Genomic DNA, 7,863 nt, shown 5'->3' with positions numbered 1-7,863 from the left:
ATTCACAAAGTGAAAAATTGTACATTGGGCCAGGTGTGGTGGCTGATGCCTATAAGCCCAACACTTTGGGAAGGCAAGGCGGGTGGATCACCTGAGGTGAGGAGTTCGAGACCACCCTGGCCAACATGGTGAAACCCCGTCTCTACTAAAAGTACAAAAATTAGCCAAGCCTGATGGTGGGTACCTGTAATCCCAGCCACTTGGCAAACTGAGGCAGGAGAATCACTTGAACCTGGGATGGATGTTAAAGTGAGTTGAAACCGTAACATTGCACTCCTGCCTGGGCAACAAAAGCAAAAATCCATCTAAAAAAAAATGTTAATTGATAGTGGAGAAACCTGGCAGAGAACCCCTCCACTGAGTGATCAAAGCCAGCATCACTGTAATTAGACAGAGCGACATTACTGTGAGAAGATCGTAACATCACTTCTGATATTCTCGTGAAATATGTATAACCTCAATCTCATTATGAGGAATCTTCAGATAAACCCAAATCGAGGGATGTTCAACAAAAGCGGCGGCCAGCACACTTCAAAAGTGTTAATGCTATGGGTGAGAAAGGCTGAGAATGATCGATCGCAGGTCAGAGTAGACTAAGGTGGTGCAATGGCTGAGTGCAGTGTGGGCTCCTGGGTGGAATCCTGCACCAGGAAAGGATTCCAGCATGAAAGTGGATGAGATTCCAGGAGGATCTGTACATGAGGGATAGTGTTGTAGTAATGTGAGTTTTCTGTCTTTCATCATCATATTTTGGTTTTGCGAGATGCTATGTGAGGGGAAACTGAGTGAAGGGTATTTGGAAACTCTGTGTTATTTTGCAACTTTTCTAAAAATCTAAAATTATTTTAAAGTAAAGAGTTTTCCAGTCTGGGCACTATGGTGAAACCGTGTCTCTACAAAATATACAAAAATTAGCCAGGCATGGTGTGTGCCTGTAGTCCCAGGCACCTGGGAGGCTGAGACAGGAGGATTGCCTGAGGCTGGGAGGTGTTCTGGCTGCAGTGAGCTCTAATCGTGCCACTGTGCTCCAGCCTAGGCAACACAGCAAGACCCTGTCTTAAAAATAAATAAATCATAATAAATTAAATGAAGAGTTTTTAGAAAGAAGATAATTAATGGATGGATAGAATGATTACATGATAAATAAATGTATTAAAATTCTAATTGTAGAATTTCAATTGTGGACCTTTGGTTGTTGGCTGATACAATTCTTTCCACTCCTCTGTATACTTGAAATGTGAAAAAAAATGTTGAAAACATCCAACTGATACACTAAGTTTAACTTTGATTCTGATAGTAATTTATTTATTTCCAATTGAACATAAAGAACTTCTCTCTTCCTCGGCTCTGCCTATGGAGGTGGCGGCCAGCTCCTCCCCAGCATCATGGCTGCTCTCAGACCCCCTGTGAAGCTCAAGTTCGTCAAAAAGAGAATCGAGAAGTTCATTGGGCATCAGTCTGACCGATATGTCAAAATTAAGCATAACTGGCAGAAACCCAGAAGTATTGACAACAGGGTTCGTAGAAGGTTCAAGGGCCAGATCTTGATGCCCAACATCGGTTATGGGAGCAATAAAAAAACAAAGCACGTGCTGCCCAGTGGCTTCCGGAAGTTCCTGGTCCGCAACGTGAAGGAGCTGGTAGTGCTGCTGATGTGCAACAAACATTAGTGTGCTGAGATCACTCATGATGTTTCCTCTGAGAACCGTGAAGCCATCATGGAAAGAGCTGCCCAGCTGGCTGTCAGTGTCACCAACGCCAGTGTCAGGCTGCACAGTGAAGAAAATGAGTAGACAGCTCATGTGCACATTCTGTGTTTAAATAAAACTGTAAAAACTGCCATCTGGCAAAAAAAAAAAAAAAAAAAAAAAGAACTAGTGCAATCAGTGATTTGCAGGACTGAAGAGGAATAGAGTGATCTTTGCTGATCTGCATGACACAGGGAAGGATATCATATTCTGCAGTTAGGAACTAAAAGAGTCAAATCCAAACAACAGAGCTTCAAGGAAACAATTGCAAGAGACAAGCACATAGAACCTTACAAGTAAACATGGAGTTCTTAAAAAGGATGGTCACCCCTATTTTAAGGTTCCTGAATACTCATGACACTGATGGAATGCTCCTGATGTCCCTTAGTAGAGACAGTGACCCTATTAAGAAGCTTATGTGACTTCTCCCAATCAATGCTTGTTCCCCTAAGTACTGATCAACCTTATCAGGCTACTGATTAGAAGAGGGAGGAGGTGCTGGAGTCAGCCAAGCCCGGGCTGGTGTAAGTTGGTGCAGTTGCCTTATTTAATATTATTTCATTGCTAAATAAACTGATCTCATGAATCAGCCCCACTGTAAAATGATGTAACAAGCCATAAATCTGTACTGGTAACCTTTGGTGTTCTGTATGAATGTTCACACTGTAACCCACATATTTATCATTGAGTGCGGGAAACCATGGGGTTGTAATGAAATACACACATGTTCCTTGGAGACTGAGAATCAGGGGATGAGGAAGGAAAAAACATGATCTCTATGCTCAAAAGATTCTCAGATCAGGAAACGTCCTATGAGATAATTCAGAAAGCTTCTGGTTCCCAGTACAGAACAGGAAACGCCAAAGGTCCGACTCTGCCCTGAGAGGATATACATTTAGGGGAAATTCCAAAACCTGGTCCTCCTGGGAACTCAGAAAGGAATCAGACCCAGAAGGTGGAGGCTTCATCGGCTGCTAAACTTATCTGGTTCTCCGAGCAAGTTGTGAGTGCTTGAACACTTGATTGTAATACAGAAATCAGTTTCAGTGCTGGAGGAGAACTAAAAAAATACTTTCACAGTGATGCATGTTCTTCTTTTAACTTGTAGAGTACAACGCTTCGATATCTTGGTCTAGTCCTGACAAACCACATGTGTCGAGATGGAGATCTGGTTCATACTCACAGTGGTTTCGAGGACTGTGCTAGGACATTTCTCTGTCATCCTTTGCAAATATGCCTGAAAATTCTGTATGCGCTTTATTTCATATGTGAAAAGAATGCTTAGGGTTTCAAATGGAATCTTCGGAAGTGTATAATTCTAAATAATAATAATTTTTTAAAAACAATATAGCTGATATTCACTGAACACTTATAATGTGCAAGTCCCGTAGCTGAGACATATTAACTCACTGAATAATACTAGCTTCTTCCCAGAGCTCACTGCCCCTTAACAGGACGTGGAGCAGACCTGCCGTTTATTGTCAATCCTAAGAGATAGGGCAATGACTGCTGAGCATAACTTTTCAGCCTCCTCCATGGCTTTTATTTATTTATTTATTTATTTTAATAAACACTGAAGGTTTGTCAAGGGTTGAACTGAAAACTATTCCAGCTGCATTTACCTCAAAACTGCCAAACAGGGCCATGGCTCCAGCCAGGTCCATACTATTCCTTTTTTTTTTTTTTTTTTTTTTTTTTTTGAGTCTTACTCTGTTGCCCAGGCTGGAGTGCAGTGGCGTGATCTCAGCTCAGTGCAAACTCTGTCTCCCAGGTTCAAGCAATTCTTCTGCCTCAGCCTCCCAAAGTGCTGAGATTACGGGCGTGAGCCACCTCGCCCGCCTCGTATTATTCCTTTATAGTTCAGCGTGACATGCTTAAGTCACTCTCCTCCCTCCCATCTTCAAAGAATAGGCATCTCAGACAAGTAATTTTGTGACAAAACTGTACTCATGCAGCCTGGAAAAGAATATGAGCCATCAGAAGCATATGAAGCCAGAGGTTCTGCAATAAGAATCTGCTGTGTTTAAAGCAAGTTTCAGAGAAAACTCCATCTAACCGATATTCCATTGTGATGTTTTAAGGAGGGGAGAGGAAGATAAACATTAATACCTTTGGGTAATTCTTGAAAAGGTCAATTCAACTCTAATTCTTTTTCTGAATTAGGAAATAAATAAGCATGCTTAGTATAATCAATCTGACATACCATTCCTCACTCTTTGTTGCTAAAGTTTTTTTTAAAAGTGTACATTTTTCAATTTTTATCTCTTTTAAATTTTGAGACAGGGTCTTGCTCTGATGCCCAGGCTGGAGTGTAGTAGCACGATCATAGCTCACTGCAGCCTCAGCTTCCTGGGCTCAAGTGATCCTCCCACCTCAGCCTCCCGAGTAGCTGGTAATACACACAACCAAATTTTTGTACTTTTGCCCAGCAAATTTTTGTACTTTTTGTAGAGACAGGGTCTTGCCATGTTGGCCAAGTGGACTCAAGCTCAAGCAGTCCACCCGCCTTGGCCCCCCAAAATGCTGGGGTGACAGGTGTGAGCCACTGCGCCCAGCCTACTGTACATTTTAGAAAACTGGTATGTTTTATAGGTGTTCCTATGGCTGGGCTACATTGTGAGTATAAAATACAAATTAAGATGCCATTTGAAATACAGACCTGTGTAGATGCCTCGTTTATGAAGAAATTCTCCAGTTTTCCTAAGTCATGAAGCCAGTCGCTGGGGAGATCTATGCAACCAGCCCTGATCCCAACAGGAGGGCGAACTGCTTCACGAATCCAGGAGAAAGATGGTTCCACGATGCTCATGCTGCCTGCTTTGACATTTGGAAATTCAAAACTCCCTGACTCTCGTTTCCGACTATCAAATTGAAATGTGGACCTTGCCAGGTACTGTGAGGGTTATGCAATGTCTGTGCATATGCACAAAAAACTTACATACAATATATACACAAAAACGTTTCATTCTAAGCCGGGCACAGTGGCTCACGCCTGTAATTCCAGCACTTTGGGGAGGCCAATGTGGGCAGATCACCTGAGGTCGGGAGTTCGAGACCAGCCTGGCCAACATGGTGAAACCCCGTCTCTACTAAAAATACAAAATTATCCAGGTGTGGTGGCGTGTACTTGTAATCCCAGCTACTTGGGAGGCTGAGGCAGGAGAATCGCTTGTACTTGGGAGGCGGAGTTTGCGGTGAGCTGAGATTGCACCATTGCACTCCAGCCTGGGCAACAAGAGCTAAATTCCATCTCAAAAAAGAAAAAAAAAGTTTCATCCTCTCCCATGTTCTAAACAACTCTATGGCCCTTTGTTAACATCTCCCAGCTTCTTGCTCTTCCTTCAGAGCCTGGTGCCGCTACGTTACTTAGGGGATCACGGCCTCACTCTAGGAACATATCTGAGCCCCCTTTTGTGGATCCACACTTCAAATCTCAAATTCCCTTCTTCCCACATATAAATATACCTACATAGTCACCGGCCCTTTCTTCTCACCTCAGAGGGTCAGCGTTTCTGATTCCAGGATATATATATATTCCTCACTAGCTCTGACTTCTTTGAGTTCTCTCTCTCCATTGCTCTCTCTCTCTCTGCCTCCGAGTGAGCTCAAGTGTTCTGCACCTGAAGGAAAACCTTTGAGTCTTACCAACCTCTCTAAACTATGCTCCCTCTCTCCTTCCCTCTTACCTTCTGGGGCTAACATTAGCTTCTGCACTGTTCTTGAATCCATCTGCTTCTTTTCACCTTCATTGCCAGGATCCTGGTCCAAGCTATCACTATCACCTGGACTATTCTACTTTATTCCAAAAGGCAAATGTTACAACCTCTAATATTACAGGTTTCCTAATTATTCTTAGACTCAAATCCTTCTGAGAGAGAAGACCCTGCTCGGCCTCCTGCCACTATCCCTTTCACTGGCTCCACATTCACGAGGCTCTGCACCTGCTATCCTGTGACCTGGACTCTTCTGATCTCTGCCCCCAACCCCCACCCTCCTGCCAACCACATCACTCCTATCCACCCCTTAGGGCTGCGCTTGCAGCCTCAGGGAGCCTTGCTTGACGCCCAGATCATGGCATGCTCCTGTGCCACACCATGTTTCTCCCCGTGAAGCACTGACCCGGTTTGTGAGGATGCCATCGCTTCCTTTGTGTCATTATTTGATCAGTGCCCCTCTCTCCCACGAGAACGTAAGATCTATGAGTGCAAAACCGATGTCATCTTTGCCCACATTTATGTCTACAACAAATGACACAGTGTCTGGCCCTTCTTAGGAACTCAGCAAACATTCACTCTGGTCAAATGTTAAGCTCCCAGAAATAAAAAGTCTAGACTAGCTGTCCCTACTCCCTACTTCCCATCCTCTGCTTATCACTAATAACCTTCTAATGGTCAACCCAGTGTGTTCTTTTAATCCCGTCCAACTTAAAGACACCATTACCTTGGCTCCCCTCTTCTTACTCTTTAAATTCTGACCCCCCAGTCTGCCCCAAGTCCTGACCTTGCTTTTATCTTCTCATTCTATGACACCAATATTTTAACCTTTGGAAACCACTAAGAATCTGATCACAAGTCAAGATGCACTCCATCATAGCACGCCAAATGGAAATGCACAGAAAATATTGCTTCTAATTGCTGCTGCTGCTGCTGCTTCTTTTTTTCAGTTTTTTGTTGTTGCTGCTGCTCTGCTGCCTGGGCAATAGTGAGCCAACATTGCATCACTGCACCAGCCTGGGCGCCACAGCAACAACAGCCTGGGCAAAAAACAGGAGGGCAGAGGCGCAATCTCAGCTCACCGCGACCTCCATCTCTCTAGTTCAAGCAATTCTCCTGCCTCAGCCTCCCAAGTAGCTGGGATTACAGGTACACACCACCACGCCCGGCTAAGTTTTGTATTTTTAGTAGAGATGGGGTTTCGCCATATTGGCCAGGCTGGTCTCAAACTCCCAACCTCAGGTGATCCACCCACCTCAGCCTCCCAAAGTGCTGGAATCACAGGCAGGAGCCACTGGGCCCGGCTGCTTCTAATTGCTGGGGGTGATGGAGCCCTGGACACCAGTCACCCAGGCCACAGCAGATTCCAGTGGAGGGCCTCATTGACTTGCACTATCACCTACACTGTTTTTTAAGACAGTCTTGCTCTGTTGCCCAGGCTGGTGCAGTGGTGCGATGTCAGCTTACTGCAGCCTGTGCCTCTCAACTGTCACCCACATTACCCTGCCACCTTTGTTGGCTAAATCTCCATGTCTGTGCTGACTTCTCTTGAGCTCAAGGCCCAATTTCCCACACAGGTTCGCTCTCTCTTCCTAGATGTTTCACAAGCCCTGTCAACAAAGAAACTTACTTATTTCCCCAAACTTGCTGTTTCTACCTGCTGCCTCTAGCTCACGCTGTTGCCCCAAGCTAGGTATCTGTTTTTCAAACCGTCGCCCAAAACTCCATATCTGTTTTTATTAAAGAGGTCATCTTATTCATCCATGACATCTCCATAAAGTCATCAGGATTCTTCCCACAATGGAAAAACTTTATTTGCTCAATCTAATTTTCTCATAGTTTTTCCAAATGCACTCAACATCTTTCCTAAGAACAAACCAATTTCGGAACAAAATAATCAATAACACTGACACACATTGAAGAAAAAAAGGAACAAAGAAATCATACACACAGCCCCCCCTCACCCCACCCCACCCTTCCCACCACCAAGAACGGGCAACATGTGCTAAGGGACCAGTGAAGAGGCTGATGGTGTCCTCAGCATGAAACAGAGAGGGGAAGAAATGCTGTTATTTTCACAAACATTCCAACCCCAGGAAGACCCTCCTCCTGCATCTAGCCACCATAATATCCCATAATATCCCAATTATTCTGCAAAACAGCATCTTGGCTCCAGGCTGGTTGGCCTCCTTTCTGACTCCATATTCTGTCAAACTAACACCCAGCTCTGTTCTAGTCATTCTACCAACCTGCCATTCTTCCCCACTCTATTTTGAGTTTTCAAATTCATCCTCTCAGCCCTATGAGAACAAATGACTCATAGGTGAGGAGTGTGTCAGCACCAACTGCCCCTCTCTATTTAAAAACAGAGCTCAAGCTCTACCTTTTCAACAACGCCTTCC

At 44.3% G+C, this 7,863-nt stretch overlaps 1 pseudogene; it reads left to right on the top strand.

The window, feature by feature from the left end:
- The first annotated feature begins 1,377 nt into the window (after positions 1-1,377).
- Positions 1,378-1,847, top strand: LOC103794242 (large ribosomal subunit protein eL32 pseudogene; annotated as a pseudogene).
- Positions 1,848-7,863: the final 6,016 nt, after the last annotated feature.

Source organism: Callithrix jacchus, chromosome 7 (genome assembly GCF_049354715.1).
Source record: "Callithrix jacchus isolate 240 chromosome 7, calJac240_pri, whole genome shotgun sequence".
NCBI classification, from domain to species: Eukaryota; Metazoa; Chordata; class Mammalia; order Primates; family Cebidae; genus Callithrix; species Callithrix jacchus.
The sequence above is the reverse complement of the archived record's forward strand: the minus strand, read 5'-3'. Positions and strand labels throughout refer to the sequence as shown.